The sequence below is a fragment of the Typopeltis vanoorti genome, chromosome 24 (assembly GCF_054136105.1).
Source record: "Typopeltis vanoorti isolate ZY-2024b chromosome 24, IOZ_Tvanoo_1.0, whole genome shotgun sequence".
In the NCBI taxonomy this organism is placed as follows: Eukaryota; Metazoa; Arthropoda; class Arachnida; order Uropygi; family Thelyphonidae; genus Typopeltis; species Typopeltis vanoorti.
Genome location: NC_143572.1, coordinates 20,264,146 through 20,281,288, shown reverse-complemented (window position 1 = coordinate 20,281,288; position 17,143 = coordinate 20,264,146). Strand labels below are relative to the sequence as shown.

Below are 17,143 nucleotides of genomic sequence, written 5' to 3'. Positions count from 1 at the left end.
GTATAAAAAGAAACTGGCTCTGCGTGCTAAAGACAACCCACAAGAATTCTCTCGATATGCTGCAAGTAAAAAAAAGAATTAATATGAAAGAAGAACTCGTCTAAATGCAGATAGCATGAGGGTTACAGATGCAGAAGAGGTTGTTCAGTTAATGAGTGTTCATTTTGTTAAAAGCTATCAACCTGGTGAAGGCAACATTGAGTTTACTGTTACCTCTTCACTAGATGAAGAGACGCAGGTGTGTGAGGCGAGGTATTAGAGCTGTTGCATAAATTGAATAAGAATTCAGCAATAGGGACTGATGGAATATCAGCACATGTGCTAAAAGAGTTTCAGCTGAACTGGCCATTCCTTTGACCAGGATGTTTAATATGAGTCTCAGAATAGAGAAGATTCTGCAGGAATGCATGGTAATTCCATTGCACAAGAATAGTGCAAAGACCGATGTATCCAACTATCAACCAGTTAGTATCTGAGGAGTGGTAAATATTTTTGAAAAATTGGTTAGGGGCTTGCATTCAGAAATGGATTGACAGTGAATCTCTACTTTGCAATGAACAACATGGGTTTACTAAGGGAAGGTCATGTTTTAGCAACTTGCTCACATTCTATAATAATGTTACCATTGAACTAGACAAGGGGAATGGATACACCATGATACTTTTGGATTTTGCTAAGGCTTTTGACAGAATACAGCATGGAAGACTGTTGCATAAATTGGAGAATATGGATTTGGATTAAAAAAAATATTAGTGTGGTTAAGAGGATGGCTGACTAACATATAAAAAAGTGTTGTGTATGTGTATATATATATAGAGGATGTGAGTCTACAAGATTTAAGGTAATTAGTGGTGTACCACAAGGATTAGTCCTTGGTCCACCGTTATTCAGTGTGTACATTAATGATATTGGGAAGAATGACAGGTGACATGCAGTTATTTGCTGATAATGCAAAGACAGGTAGGGTAATCAGGAATGCTGCTGATATGTCAGGAAATGTAAAGTCATGCACTTTTAGTGATATTAGATATCCAATATATTACATGTATATTGGTGGAATTATGCTAGATGAAACTGACCATGCTTGGTTACTATAGGAAGTTGAATTTCAGAGGCTATGTAGCAAAGATTGCAAATACAACTCAAAAGATAATTGCAATACTGAAACTACCTTTCGCATGTAAAGATAAGGAGGTCATTTTGCCTCTCTACAAGGCCTTGATAAGACCTCATTTGGACTATTGTGCACAGGGCACCTCTTGGTTTCTGTTGTGATTTTGACAGTAGAGAGGGTGCAAAGGAGAGTGTTAAAAATGATGTCAGGAATGTGGAATACTGAATTATAAAGACAGATTGCAAATTTGTAGACTACAGGCACTAGCAAAGAAGAAAAAGGGATGATATGATTGAGACTTACAAACTTCTGAAAGGGTTAGACAGGATTTCAGTTGATGGAATTTTTCATTTTATGGAGGGTGAGGAAAGAACAAGAGGGATCCTTGGAAGCTGATAATGAATGCTGCTAAGAAGGGGATGATATATATATATAGATAGATATAGATAGATATTTCTCTCTCATAGAGTTATGCATGATTGGAGTATATTGCCATTGGATGCTGTGTGTGTGCAAGCAGAGTGAATATTCGAATTCAAGGTCAAGTATGATAGCTGGTGCATGTAGTATATATGTAAACTCCCTCGATGAGTCCCTGGAAATCTCTCTCTTAATGTTATTAACTTTGTTTCGGATATTTAGTAGCTTACCTGAAGTAATCTATTTCACTGCCTTCAAAAATCAGTTTATCTTGTGGGCTGGTGGGGGTTGAATGATATTAAATTGATGTGAACAGATACTACACTTTACTCTTCTCAGCCTTTTGACTAAGATAACATTGTAGTATCTGTTCTTATCACCTTAATATCTGATACAGGCCACAAGATAAACTGCTTTTTGGAAGGTACAAAGTGCTTGGGACAGGGACAAGCTTTTGTGCAATCTCAATCACTTCAATCAATCAATTCGCAGAATCGCTTCTCGGCCTTATATATAAATGTGTGTGTATACAGGGTTCCCATAAGTTCCTAGACCTTTCAATACATAAAAATTACAAAACTTGGTATATTAGAGTGCAGTTTGCACAAAAATGAATTGCAAGGAGGGGGGGGGGTTCAAATTTTCACCGATAGAGGGTCTGTACCACATGCATCATTTGCAAATGAGAGTTCTATAAAATGCAGGGTACAATGCTGATAATGAATGTGTGCACATTCCCAGTCATTGGGGGTGAACAGAATTGTTTTTGTGAAAAGAAAAATTTGTTGCAATGATGCTTACTTTGGTAGTGTGATGATTACGCACCATGAAGGATATGAAATAGTGACATTTTTGCTATGCCTGCGATTCTTGCAGCTTCCCATGCACTGCTTACACCGCTTGTTGATTGCCTCTAGGGCAGCGCTTCCCAAACTGGGGGCCGTGAAATAATGAAAACAAATTTGAAATGTTTTAAGACTAAATAGATTTTTTTATCTTAAAAGAAACATTTTATTTAATATTTTTTTATTTTTTTTAATGGAAAAAAAATCACACATTGGTGCGGGTTCACAAATTTTGCTTCCTGCATATTTGGGCGCTTAATAAATATTAGTGATTTTTGATGAATATTAATAAATATATGCTTATTCATATAAGTTTCATTTCAAAGCAGAAATCTAAGAATTGCAGTTTCACATATTTCACCTGATATTGACTTTTTGTGTAGCAGTATTGAAACACATCCATCGCATTAAATTGTTATTAAACATCTTTTATGTTTTTAATTCTTTCTTTATTACTAATTGTTTTATGTTTCATGTGCTTGTACTGCAAATGTACAATAACAATATATCTATTTATATAAAAATATGAGGTAATGTGCCATGTCAAATGTGTATGTAAGATGCTAAAAATTTAATATTTGCATTTGGTTTTTGCAATATTCGCTGTGTATTTTTTTGTACTGAATATAATAATAATAATATATGTCTATATTACGATTTTTTTCGAGGGGGCCGTGAAATATTTTAATTTTTCCAAAGGTGGTCCTGGCATCCAGAAGTTTGGGAAGTACTGCTCTAGGGCATTTTTGCAATACCCCAACGCTGGAATGAGCTTTGGATAACACTGGCCTGCATATTCGAGGACGAACTGACAAATTTTTAGTTTTCTCGAAGCGTATTAGAGAGTGTATTCTGGCAGGAGTGATAGGACCTCAAACTTTCTTCATTCTTTTCTGTTCGAAACTTTCGTAAAACTTCCGCTACCGATTCCCCACTTACGTAAGACAACATCCAAAGTAAGCATCACAGCAACAAATTTTTCTCTTCACAAAAACAATTCTGTTCAACCCCAAATGACTGGGAATTTGCACGCATTCATTACGAGCTGTCAGTGGTACACCCTGCTTTTTATAGAACCCTCTATAGGTGAAAATTTGAAGTAATTTTTTTCTCCCTCAAAAAAAAAAGAAAAAAGAAAAGAAAAATCCCCCTTTCGTGCAAACCGCACTCTAATACAGTGGCGTAGCTGTAGGGGGAGCGGTCTTCCCCCCGGCGGTACTTTGAACCTCACCCTATACGTCGTTTAGACTTTTTTGTAGTATTTTTGGTGTGTATTGAGAGGGATCGCCCCTGACGGCAAAAGCTCTAGCAACGTCACTGCCCTAATATACCAATTTTTCTCATTTTTATGAATTATTGAAATATCTAGGAACTTATGGGACATATATTGACTTGAGATGTAAAATATATTTTTTATTTTAGGTCGCGGGCAAAAGAGTTTGAAAAATACTTGCCTAGACACTACTGACTGTACTCTCTAGGACAGCGCTTCCCAAACTGTGGGCCGCGGCCCCCCTTGGGGCCGTTGGTTTTGTTGAGGGGAGCCATGAAATAATGAAAACAAATTTAAAATGTTACTTAAATTAAGGGGATATTAAATCCCACATAGTTTTAAAACCGAATAAGAAACTCAAAGATTGGAATCAGAGAGTTTCTTGCCGAATATAGTAAACTATAAAGTATCGGCGACACTAGCGTTAGCCAATGCAAGTGATCCTAGTACGTAGTACAGTACCGGGCAACTCGTTGCAAAGGTGGGGAAAGTTCAGATCGCTATTCTTAGGTATTTTCCATAATGTAAAAACACATTTCCTAGGAAATGTATGCTGTTATTACATTATGGATTATGGAGGGAGGTCACTACCCAGACCGGTTTCAGCCTTTTTTTGAGGCTTCATCAGTGAGTAGCTAGACCTAATACCAAAGTGTATAGCGAAAAGAACTTATGTACTCTGCGAACGAGTTTTCCAAACAGGTGCAACCATTAAGTTACTTAAGTATAAAGAGCTAATAAGCTTCATTTCGGCAATGAAAACATTACTTAAATTAAGGGGATATTAAATCCCACATAGTTTTAAAACCGAATAAGAAACTCAAAGATTGGAATCAGAGAGTTTCTTGCCGAATATAGTAAACTATAAAGTATCGGCGACACTAGCGTTAGCCAATGCAAGTGATCCTAGTACGTCTTAAGTGTTTTAAGACTAAGTATATTTTTTTTATTTTAAAAGAAACGTATGAAACGTAAAAGAAAAATTCACACTTTGCTTCCTGCTTATTTCGGCGCTTAACGAATATTAGTAAATATTGCTTATTCATATGTTCCATTTCAAAGCAGTGGTTAATTGTATTTACTTCGAATGCTCTCCAGGGAAGTTCCAAATCTTTCTGTCCCTTTCATAACGCGTTCGTAATCAGGGACTGTTGATATTGACTTTATATACATATCAAAACTCGTTTTTATATTATCACTGTCATCCGAGCTAGTTTTCTGTTACCAATAAAAGTTTCGCATATACTTCACACATGAAAAAAAGCTTAAACAAGTTCATGTGGGGATATAGTAACTCGCTTGCAGTGGTAAACAACACGCCCTCCCTAAGAGCCACTATACTGCAGAGGCAATAAAAATAAGTACTTTTATTATGCCAGTGAATAAGGTATGAGGAGTCTGTAATATATTTCTCAACAAATAGTGCAATTAGAGACAACTGGGATAAAAACACACTAATTAATGAATCACATGTCCTCTCATGCAGAAACTATGCTGTATAGACTGAAACAAACCATATGAAAAGAGTTAGCATTTCAACTCAATTGTCAGCTATGCTTTTATCTTTCGGTTGCGCGATCTTTTGTTAATACCGCACCAATCATATGCACGTTTTAATAACCTGCTTTGTTGTCTGTTTCGCGTTAGGCTTAATTACCGTAAAGGAAGAAAAGTCACAAAAGAGAAAAATGTTCCTGGTCCGGGGGATTCCCTTATTCAGGTAATATTCACTAATTTCATGTTATCAGTCTGTGGTGTGCCAGTGTCGGTAAGTGGTGATATTATTTGATCTATTCTACGTTAAAAAAATTTAACCCTGAGATGGATAAGTGGATGATAAAAAATAAAAAATAAAAAATCCCGCGAACAATCAGAAGCAGAAACAGACTCAAAAAAAAAAAAAAAAAAAAGAGTACAGTATTTCATATTTCACCAGAACAGCCCGCATCGTCTTCAGAACCAAACGGTAAGAGGCAAAAAATGTAATATATGCATTTGATTTTTGCAATATTCGCTGTGTATGCTTTGTATTGAATATAAATACAATAAATATTATAATAATATATCTCTCTATTACGATTTTTTTTCGAGGGAGGCCGTGAAATATTTCAATTTTTGCAAAGGGGGCCCTGACATCCAGAAGTTTGGGAAGCACTGCTCTAGGATAGCAAACGATGAAAAATTTTTGTAGCTATACAGATTTTAGCTATTCATTTAGTGCTCACAATTTTACAGGCTAGACGAAAAAGAAAAAAAAAAGGGCAAACTTTAATATGAGAAATATTACATTATCGCACACATTTTGAGTTTGAGACTGAAAACTTGCGCACAAAGTGGTTTTCATATGCACATCGACCGGTAAAAAATTTTAGGAAGAGATTGTAACAAAAACACTGTATCAAAGACACTCTTCAGATTGTATACAAATTTGTTTTCATAATAATAGAATAAAAGAAAAATATATCAGACTATAGATCTCTTAGAATAACAAATGTTATTATAATCAAATCAGATTATAATCAAATTAGATTTAATTGTGGTACAAGAAAATTAACATCAGAACTATCTCAGAACGATGAGGCATAATTGGCAGGAAGGATGATTAAAAAAAATTGAAGAGTGTAATGCGACGGTAACAGGAAGATATCAGAAAAACAGTTGATTAATATAATATATGTGGGGAGGGATGACAGAAAGGATCACTTAACAAACATCACAACACTGTCAAAATGAGTTAACAGATCATTGATAAGTAGGAGGACGAAAAAATTATTTTCTTATCAAATCTAAAACAAGTAATATTGACATTAGCTTGAGGATATTTAAAAAAAACTGAATTAAAAGAATGACAGTATGAACTTTATTATTACGCGACACATGCGCTGGTGGGAGCGGTCATTCTACTATTTGATCTACCAGCACACATACTGTCCGACCACGATGCGACAACCCTTCGACTCTTCTGCGCATGGCAGAAGAAGAAGAATCCATTCCGATAATAGGGTAATCAATACGTTTCGTGGGATGAGTGTTTATTATTATACGTCGGAAAATTAGCTTTTCTTTTATGAAAATTCTAGTTTTTAAAGTGGTAACTATTTTCCTTGTACAACAGTTGGAAAATTTTCCGTATAAAGAACGTGATTTCGCGTGTTGGTATCAATTCGTACATCGCCACCTTAGTAATCTGCCAGCCGGGGTTCTACCTCTGTGGTCGGACAGTAGTGACATCTACCTCCCATCATCAATAGTATTTTTTGTCTGCAAATTGCATGCGTTCTCCTAGCCAATTTGCCTGTATGTCTGGGATGAAAAACCTAGGTTTCCATGAGGGAAACAACAAAAAAAACCTTGCTTCTTCCATATCTACCTCACTTCAATTGAAAAAAGCCCATATAACGATTCCTCTTATCAAGACAAGAATCGAACTCAGATCGATCGGATCACTTAACTTTTTTTGATTCGTGATCAGATAACATTCAAAGTAGAAACTGGAAGGAAATCATTACAAATCCTAGAAATGTGAAAGTGACTAGTGATTCTGACTCAGTGTCTAATCCTCATTCATTCTGCATCCAGGTGGATAGAGAATGAATAAGAATGGGCTGACTTAGCAGATATGAAGACGTGTATATGATTGCTGCGGTGTTAACAAAAGATAGCGCGACCTAAAGACAAATGCAACCGACAATCGTTGAGTTGAAATGCTAATTCTCTTCAATGGAATTCTATAACATCTGAAACTATTGAAATTAGCCTTTGTGATCTGTCATAATGACATTATTACACGACACATCCACTGGTGGGGGCGAGCATTGTACTATATTTAATCTACCAGCACACATACTATCTGACCACAGATGCGAAACCCCCTCGACACTTCTGCGCATGGCAGAAGACTAATCCATTCCGATAATAGGGTAATCAATACGTTTCATGGGATGAGTGTTTATTATTATACGTCGGAAAATTAGCTTTTGTTTTATGAAAATTCTAGAATTTCAAATGCAATAAAATAAACACTTATTTCATGTAATTGAAAATAGTTTTTAGTTAGATACTGTGTTTCTGGTGTAACATGGTTTTGCTTGAGTCTATACAGCATAGTTTCTGTGAGAGGGGACTTCTAATTAATTAGTTTGAGCCGTTTTTTATCCTATTAAAAGCTGCTCGGCATGTCAGCTACTCAATTTGTCAATTTTTGGCACGTGCACATAAAAAGGCTCGCCGCCACCACTACTAGAACATTGCTCAGTTAAACGATGCCACTATTGTTTTAATCAAGAAATCCAAGAGAACAATGAGAAATCAGCTTCTGGAACAAACTCATATTATACTTTTCTTTCCTATAGGGAGTAATATAGGAAGGTTGGGCTCTAGCCAACTTTTGGAGATGGGGGGGGGTATACCAGTTCAGTTTCCACCAGTAGTAAATCAGAGATAGCTGTCTCAAGCAGTGGTGTAGCTAGAGCTTTTGCCGCCCTCTCAATACACAGGCCCAGCTGGTGGTTTGTGTGAAGTGTGCAATATACACAGGTGCAGCAGAAGAAAAGGTGCCTAAAAGATGTAAAAAAAAATATGAGATAAGAGTTTAAACGAACAACGAATGGTACACATAATTATGAATGTACGTCGTCTTCCGTTCGGGCCCCTTCAGATCTTTCCGGAAACGAACAAATAAATTCTAAAATTGTATCCTGCACCCGATTATATCACTGTAATTTTTGATTAAAATTTACAAATATATACCTAAAATAGTTCTTGTTTATTTTTTGATGTATCATAAAGCAACTTATGATTAATTGTTGAGTTCCGTGTAAGGGCCCTATCCTAATTTTAGTCGGATCGGATGCATGTGGTCCGGTCCTAAAAGTCTGCTTACTACTGATAACTCATTCTTCTCGACATTCGAGACTGTTATATTAGCGGGCTGTTAGGGCGGCGTCAGCGACACAAAATAATCGGCAACCTTGAACTCTTTGCAAATTCACTGATTGCATTGAGAATACTATTGACTTTGCCCGTTTCAGTTACTTAGGGGGAGAGAACATTTTCTAAATTACAATTAATAAAGAACTTACCTGCGATCAAGCATGAGTCAAGAAAAACTAAATGGTTTGGCACTAATTTCAATAGAAAATAATATTGCTCAGTCTATCAGCATTGATGTGCTGTGACAGGATTTCGCTAAAATGAAAGCCAGACGAGTCCCTTTTAGCAAAATTAATGTAAAGAATATTTGAATAAATCTCTTAACTTTATATTACTATTTTATATTATTTTGAAAATTTATAGAACTTGAAAAAATTTGTATAAGCAGGACTAATCCGTAGGTAACATTATACCATAAACCAGTTTTCATTTGTTTTTCATTTCCTGTTCGTTTTATTCATACTTTATTCAAAAATAACTTTTTTGGAAAGGCGCCAAACATTAATTGCACACACAAGAAAAATACTATGCACCGGTCCTGTCAATACACATCAAAAATGCTACAAAAAGTCAAAACGACGTGTAGGGAAATAAATTAAAACACTATTTTTTTTTAAGTAAAACTTTAATTAATTCCACATTCTAAAATGTTATTTTTCTTGCTTTTCTGTTAGCAAAATCGGCGAAGTCTATTTCATAGTAATGTAGGTAATTCTTAATCAATTTTAATTTAGAAAAACTCCTCTAACAACTAGCAACACTTACAGCAATTGTGAGGAAAATTCGCAGTAGTATTATGGAAATGAGTTCCCGAGAATTATTTTAGAATTAACTGCGAAAGTTCAAAGTGCCCCCTTCTAGTTACGCCTCTGGTCTCAAGACTATCACTAATTATAAATGTCATCTGGCGAAGAGAGGCAGCAAGTGCGCCATCTCGCGGTCCCTAACATAGTATATATTATTTGTCTGAAATAGTGTGGGTTCTGCGATCGATTTTCTCATATTCGGGCAACGGTGACCGAGAAAGAAAGGAATAGCATTTGACAAATAAACATAAACTTGAATGGCAGACAGAGACAAATGTTTCTGTCGCCCTACTAAAGGTTCTAGGGAAGGAGTAGAGGAGAAAGCTGGTTCTGGTTGGAGATCTAAATAGTGACATAATAAATAAAACGACATAGAAATGTATTTGAAGAATTGGCAGAGTAATGGGCTAGTAGTTACAATATAAAGATGTGAGAACAAATTTGCAAGAAGAGAGAGCACCACAAGAGACTTGATTGTTATTGTCGATACTGACATTAATACGGTTTTAGGATACAGAAAATACATAGGATTTGAAATTGGAAATTATCATTATTTAATTTTTAAGCTGGATAAAAATTATAACAGAAGGTTTTTAAAAACATCAAAGATGAGCAGCTCTCAGAGATAAACTGTAGACTCAAATGTACAAATATTCAATAAAAATTAAATTTTGAAGTGAAGAATTAAACCTTGCAGATAATAGCAAAACTTGAAGAAACTATTGATTCATTCAACTGAGGGAAACGTGCTAAAGTCTGCTAAGACAGAAAAACTGAACTTATGATAGATTCAAGAAGTTATAGAAAAAATATCCTGGGGAAAGAAACTAATAGTAAAAGTTTCCAGCAGGTAAGTCTGCAGGTGACCTGAGAGAATACAGAGAAAATGTAAGAAATCTGAGTGATGTATAAATTTTGTAGCTAAACAAAGTCATGAGAAAACTGGTAAGAGTACACAAAAGGAATATCAGAAATGTGACAGAATGTTGTAGAGGTTATTGAGAAAGCTAAAAATAGGAAAGAAAACTAAAAGGAATTAAGAGAAATATGATATAAAACTGAAGATAATGATATTCTGGATGTCTGGAGTAATTACTTATTATTATGTGACACCTCCATGGGGTCCAAGGGCTCATTGTGGGCGGGCACACTAATCTACTATGCCAAATACATCTCATCCTCTCCACCACCACCACTTAATTCTGCAACTACGACACCACAACTATCACCGCCAATCAACACCAACAACAGTAATTTTTTTGTCTTTAAATTACACGTGTTCTGAAAGCCGATGTGTCTGTACGTGGGATGAAAAACCCAAGTTTCTGGGAGAAAAAAAGCCTGCTACCACCATATGAGATCGGCTAATCTACCTCCAACTGAAAAAACTCCTATAAGGATTTCCCCTCGTCACGATGAGGATCGAACCCTGGCCTTTTCCAATCGAAGGGCGTAATGTTCCACTATTCTTCCAATTGCACTACGGCAGCTACAAAGGCTTATAAAAAGTTCCTGTAGTCAGCGACTAGAATCGAACTCTAGACGCTCTTTCTTCAGGTGGTTTAGTGCTCAAGAGTGCAAACGCCACTTCCAATGAACAACACAGGCTCTTATTGTTAAAAGATATTTGATGAGATGATGACGGATGACAGAAGACACGGGATTTAATGAAACAATGAACTTGGAAAACCTCAAATGGAAGAAAAGAGGAATATAAAAAGTTATATAAAAAAATCAGCTAAAGCCTTTTTGTTCCCGTATATACGGAGTAGGCGAGGCCATTTAGCCCTATCTAACTTTTGGAGACTGAGTGGGTAGTTCAATCTCCACTGGTAGCCAATCAGAAATAGCTGGCCCAAGGCTATCACTAATTAATCGGTTCACAGTGAAGAAGGCGGCTAGCAAGTGCCGCCATCTCGTGGTGCCTAACCCTAGCACAATTTTTTAATGTCTGAAAATATTGTGGGTTCGACGGCCGATTTTCTTGAGTTTACGGGACGAAAAAATGAGTTTCCTGGAGAAGAAATCCGCTAGAGATCGACTAACTCGAGAACTAGTCGAGAAAAGGCCTTAGAAAAAGTTCTTCTAGTCGGCGACTAGATTCGAACGCCTTTCGTCGTGCGGTCAAGTGCCATAGAGTGCAAACGCCACTTCTACTGAGCTACACAAGCTTTAAAAAATTATATAAAGATTTAAATGTTAAAAAACAGTATTTTTAAATATGTTTTTAATTTTACTTTAAAAAATAAACTAATGATTAAAAAATAAAATATTATGGATGCTGAGGGGAAAGCTCAATCTCCACAAGTAGCTAATCAGAAAGAGGGCCCAGACTATCGATAATTATAAACAGCATCCCACGAAGAGAGCCGGCCAAGTGCCTCCATCTCATGGTCTCTAACCCCTTAGAGGTTAGGTAAATATGAACGTCATCAGGCGAAGAGAGCTGGAGAAGTACCTTAATCTCGTGGTCCCTAATCCCCATCGCATAGTGTATATTATTTTTGCTGAAATAGTGTGCGTGCTATGGTCTATTTTCTTCAGTTTCCGGGAGAAAAAACTCTCTTGCCCTTTGCCTAAGATCGGATAACGGTCGAAGAAAGGGTTAGAAAATGTTCCTCTATTTGGCAACAACAGGCAAATTGAGAACGGCTCTCTTAGAGCGGCTATGGATGTAAACGTCACTTCCATGGGGCTACCTAGGTCTGAAGGTCCTTTCGTACTTCTTGTAGGAAATGCAAGGCATTAGCGGATTTGTTTATTTTTTAAATGTTATTATTAATATGGATTATAAAATATAAATATGGAAAGAAAATTTAATGGGTGTAATATCAAAGATAAAGAAATTCTATGATCGCTTTCAGTTTAAATTGCAGAGATATAATAAAAAATTAAAAAAAAAAAGAAAGTAATAAAAGAGTTATCAAGTAGTAAAATGTCAGAAGTAATAAAGCATGTACAGTTAAAAGATATAAGTTGAAAATAATTTGGTTGTTTAACTCCGGACAATATAAAGTAGGCAAAGTTCATAAAGGCTGCTTGTATCCTAACCCACTCCAAAAAAGGATATAATAAAAAAAAACATAAATTCCATCCATAAAAAGTTTTACATTCCTCATACATTAATACTGTGCACAGGGTAAGAGGTGTCCAATAAGCAAGGTATAATCAAACCAGCCAGACAATGAAATTCATATGCGCAGGTCAAACAATATCCAGATGCTTTTTCATCCCAACTATAGTTCGTCCACCGATTAGAGATCCTTCGACACTTCTGCGCATCCCAGAAAAAGGAGAATCCATTCCGATAATAGGCTAATCAGTCCGTATTGTGGGATGAGTTGTTTATTATTACCGGTCGGAAAATTAACTTCTCTTTTATGATTATTTTAGTTAACTATATTGCTTGTATAACAGTTGGGAAATTTTACCTATAAAGCACGTGATTTCGCGTGTTGGCGACCAATTCGGACGTCCTTTATTTCTTTCTCCCCTTCAGCATGAATCGATTATTCTTGGAAAGACGCGAAGCAGGGACCTACAAACGGTGGGAGAACTATATCACTCTAATATGAAAACAATAATATAGAATTGGCCCACTTTTTGCTTCTGTAAGTTTTCAATCTTCTAGTAAGGATTTCCACCAGATTTTGGCATGATGCTGCGGTAATTTCCTTTTATTAAAGAAGTGCATTAATAGACATCGATTAATAATCCAGAAGGACATTAATAGACATGGATTAATAATCCAGAAGGCCTTAATGGACACTGATTAATAATTCAGAAGGAATTAATTAATAAGGTCGTCACTAATGTCGGGTGATTCGGCCTGGCTTGCATTCAAATAGAAAAATAAGCCTTCAAATGAGATCATGCCTCTCTTCAGACCAGGCAAATTTAACACCCATTTCATCAACACTCTTTTATAAAGCATTAGTTCGTGCAACCTCGCCAAAAGTTATAAGCATTAATGAGATTTGGCTAACAGCAGATAACATAGAATATAATGGAGTTGGTATTTTCAAGCAGGAGGGTAGGCACAACAGTGGGTGGAGTAGTGTTGATGATAGCCGATAAATTGCAACCAATAAGAGTAGGAGCAGTCGGGCAGATGATTGTTCCTTTGAGTCAGGGTAGTGTGAGAGGCCAATAGGACAAAATATAAAATTGGTTGCTGCTATAGGCCGGGGGGGTTGCCAGGAATGATGTGGAAGACTGCATCAGATGATTCGTACAATGAGTGCAAGTCGAGTAATTATTATGGGCACTTCACCTTTGGAAACAGATTGGAAGGAGGAAAAATTACATGGCAGGAAGGATGTGCAAATTATTCACTTAGTGAGAGATAATTAATTGAAGCAAAATGTGATGGAGGGGACTCTGGGTATGAAATTGTTGGATCTGGTTATAAGATCCACCCATTTGGGAAGAGTAAGCATGTGATTTTGACCTGTGATGTCATGTGAAAATTCCAGTATGGTGAACAAAGAGGAAGATAATTATGATACACTTAGGAACAAGCTTAAAGCAGTACCATGGACTAAAGATCTGCAAGAGAAGTATGTTCACAGTGCATGGATGGGAGTCAAGGGCTATCTGGAGGAAGTTATATCACACTGTATACCCAGAGTGAGAAGGAGATAAATTGAGTAAGATGGATGAGTAATATCATTAAGCAAGAGTTGCAAAAAATGTTGTAGAGGGTATATAAGGAGAAGTCATGAACAGTGCAAGGAACAGGAAAGAAAAGTGAGCAGCCTGGTAAGAAAAGCAAAATCACATTATGAGAAGTTTAAAGTTTGCAGAGCTGGCGAAAGGAAATCCTAAATCTTTTTTTTTTTTTTTTTTGCAAGTAAGAAGAAGGAGAATGACTATGGAAGGATAACTTTAATGAGTGCAGATGGTAGAGGGGTGACAGAGGTAGCCGAAATAGTTGAGCTATTGAGTGACCACTTTGCAAGAGTATGTCATCCAAGTGAGGTTACTGCTGTCACATGTGACAGAGACTGATGTGGAAACCGAGATGGATGAACTGGAAGTACTTAGGAACAGAATCTGAATGCAAATATAGCTGTGAGATTCCATGAGATATCGGCTCCAGTTTTAACAGAATGCGCAGTGGAACTTGTAATGCCACTGACCAGGCTGTTAATTTAAATTTTAGTCCTGTTAAAAGCCGAAGAGAGTGGGAGGAAATAAAAAATCAGCTAACGTCTATTTGTTCCCGTATAGGGAGTAGGCGGGGCCGTTTACCTATCTAACTTTTGGAGACTGAGTGGGTAGTTCAATCTCCACTGGTAGCCAATCAGAGAGATAGCTGGCCCAAGCCTATCACTGATTCATCGGTACGCAGTGAAGAAGGCGGCAAGCTAGAGTCGCCAACTCGTGGTCCCTAACACAATATTTTTAAAGTCTGAAAATTGTGTTGGTTCGACGGTCGATTTTCTTGAGTTTACGGGACGAAAAAAACGAGTTTCCGGGAGAAAAAACCCGCTAGCCCGTGCCGGAGATCAAAGAACTCGGGAACCGGTCGAGAAAAGGCTTAGAAAAATTTCCTCTAGTGGGCGACTAGATTTGAACCACCAAATCCTTTCTTTGTGCGGTCAAGCGCCATAGAGTGCAAACGCCACTTCTTCTGGCCTACATAGGCTCTTAATGAGCCTGTGCAGCTCATTAAAAGAGTGGAAGGAGAACAATTTAATTACTTTGCATAAAGGAGGATCTAAGTCTGCGGAGCAAATTATAGAACAATTAATATCTCAGGAGGGGTGGTAAAAGTACTGGGAAAGTTGGTCAAAAATATTAACAACTATAAAAAAGGACATTTGAATTGGATAAAAGGAATGACACCATGATAGTGTTGGATTTTGTTTGCATAATACTGATTATGTTGATAAAAAGGGGACTGGTGAACAGATACCAAAAACTAATATATGGGGAAACAACATCCAGAAGATAGAACTAATGGTGGGCCGCATGGCTCTGTGCTTGGACTAGTGATGCTTAATTTGTATACAAATGATATAAAAATAATTTGAACCGCGATAATCATCCACTAATACAAAATTGGGTAGAGTAATAATTAATAAATGTGATGTACACAGCTTTCAGGATGACTTAAATAGGTTGATGTTATTGTCAAAACATAATGGATGTGAATTTAATGTGGAAAAATGTAAAGTCATGCATTTTAGGATACAAAGTTCACAAGCTGTGTAGCATATTGACGGAACTGTACTCCAAGAAGTTGATGAAGCCATGGACTTAGTGATAGTTTTACCGGTAGATAGAGTTGAAGTTTCGAGGGCTTAATGATAACGTACTGTGGCTGTAACTCACTGGATTACTTGATTATTGAAGAACACAGTATCAAGCAGATATATGAGAGTTATCATTCCTATTTATAAAATATTTATATAACCATATGTGGATTATTGTTCTCAAGTATGGTCACCTGCGTTTCTTGGGGATGAGGAAGTTATGGAAGGGATACAGGAACGAATAACCAAGATGACGAGAGATCTGTTTCGAGGACATAATGCTAATGTGCAGAGGATAGAAACATTAAGTTGCTTAAATTATGTTATAGGATTGATGCAGGAGAACTGTTTCAGAATTTGGCTAGAGGGACAGGGAAGAAGGAGTTGGGTAAGAGTATGGTTAGCAAACCCGTGAGGACTAGATTTTTCGCCAGGTAGAGGTATGATAGTCTTTCACAATGAGTCTTAAGAATCCATGGAAGTACGCGTGCAACAACAACAACAATAATAATAATAATAATAATACGCAGAGCTCGCTTTATAATCGAGAAAATTGCGTTGAGACATGAAAGGACCTTCACCTCAATTCTGCCATAACTTTGGAAGTACAAAATTGTCTTGGTTTAAAATTTACAGTCACTAGAACTAGTGGCCCGTCCCATACCATTAAATCAACCCAAGACCTTTATGCCTCCTCCTATCAAATTTCACACTTGGCACAGCACATTCGAGCAGGTAATGTTTTTCTTGCATTCCCCAAACCCTGACCTGTCCATCAGACTGCAAAATGGCGAAGCGTGATTCATTGCTCCAGAGAACGGTTTTCTTCTCCAGAGTTTAATAGCGGTGTCCTTTCCTTTACTCCGTCAGACGCTTATGTTTGCTGATGTTAGAATTGTATACAGCAGTACGGCCATAGACACCCATGTTCTTCAGTTTCCGACTAACAGTTGTAATATTTGCATTGCTTACAAAAGTATTTCGGAAGTTGGTAGCGTGTGTTTCAACAGAAGTCCCTGTCTGTGATTTTTGTGGCCTACTAGACTGCCATTATACTATTGTTGATCCTAAACGTTTTCACTTCAATAATATCACTTCCAGTTATCAGTATAGAAATTTCCCGAACTTAGTTGTTGCAATGGTGACATTGTACGATAGTGCCATATCGAAAGTCACAGCTCTTCAATAAGTACCACCCTTATTACCACATTCGAACCTAAGACTATTGATCGCGAAGATTAGGTGATGTATGTAATTGTTATATTTATAAAAAATAGAAAGGCACGTAGTAAAATAGTATTTATGGACATAAGTTACTAAAATCTGGTCATGATAGAGAGGCCTTAAAAATAAGAACAGATATTTTTGGTCATCCTATATCAGATTGAGAAACACTACTTCAAAACAATTCAACAAAGACATTTCTACCACTAGCCAATTCATGGTATTGTGCAACAGTGAGGAATATGGCAAATTAAAGTTATAAAAAATCC

The 17,143-nt window shown here is 36.7% G+C and overlaps 1 pseudogene; it reads left to right on the top strand.

Annotated features, from left to right (window-relative positions):
- The first annotated feature begins 1,861 nt into the window (after positions 1-1,861).
- Positions 1,862-2,016, top strand: LOC150092979 (U2 spliceosomal RNA; annotated as a pseudogene).
- The last annotated feature ends 15,127 nt before the right edge of the window (positions 2,017-17,143 follow it).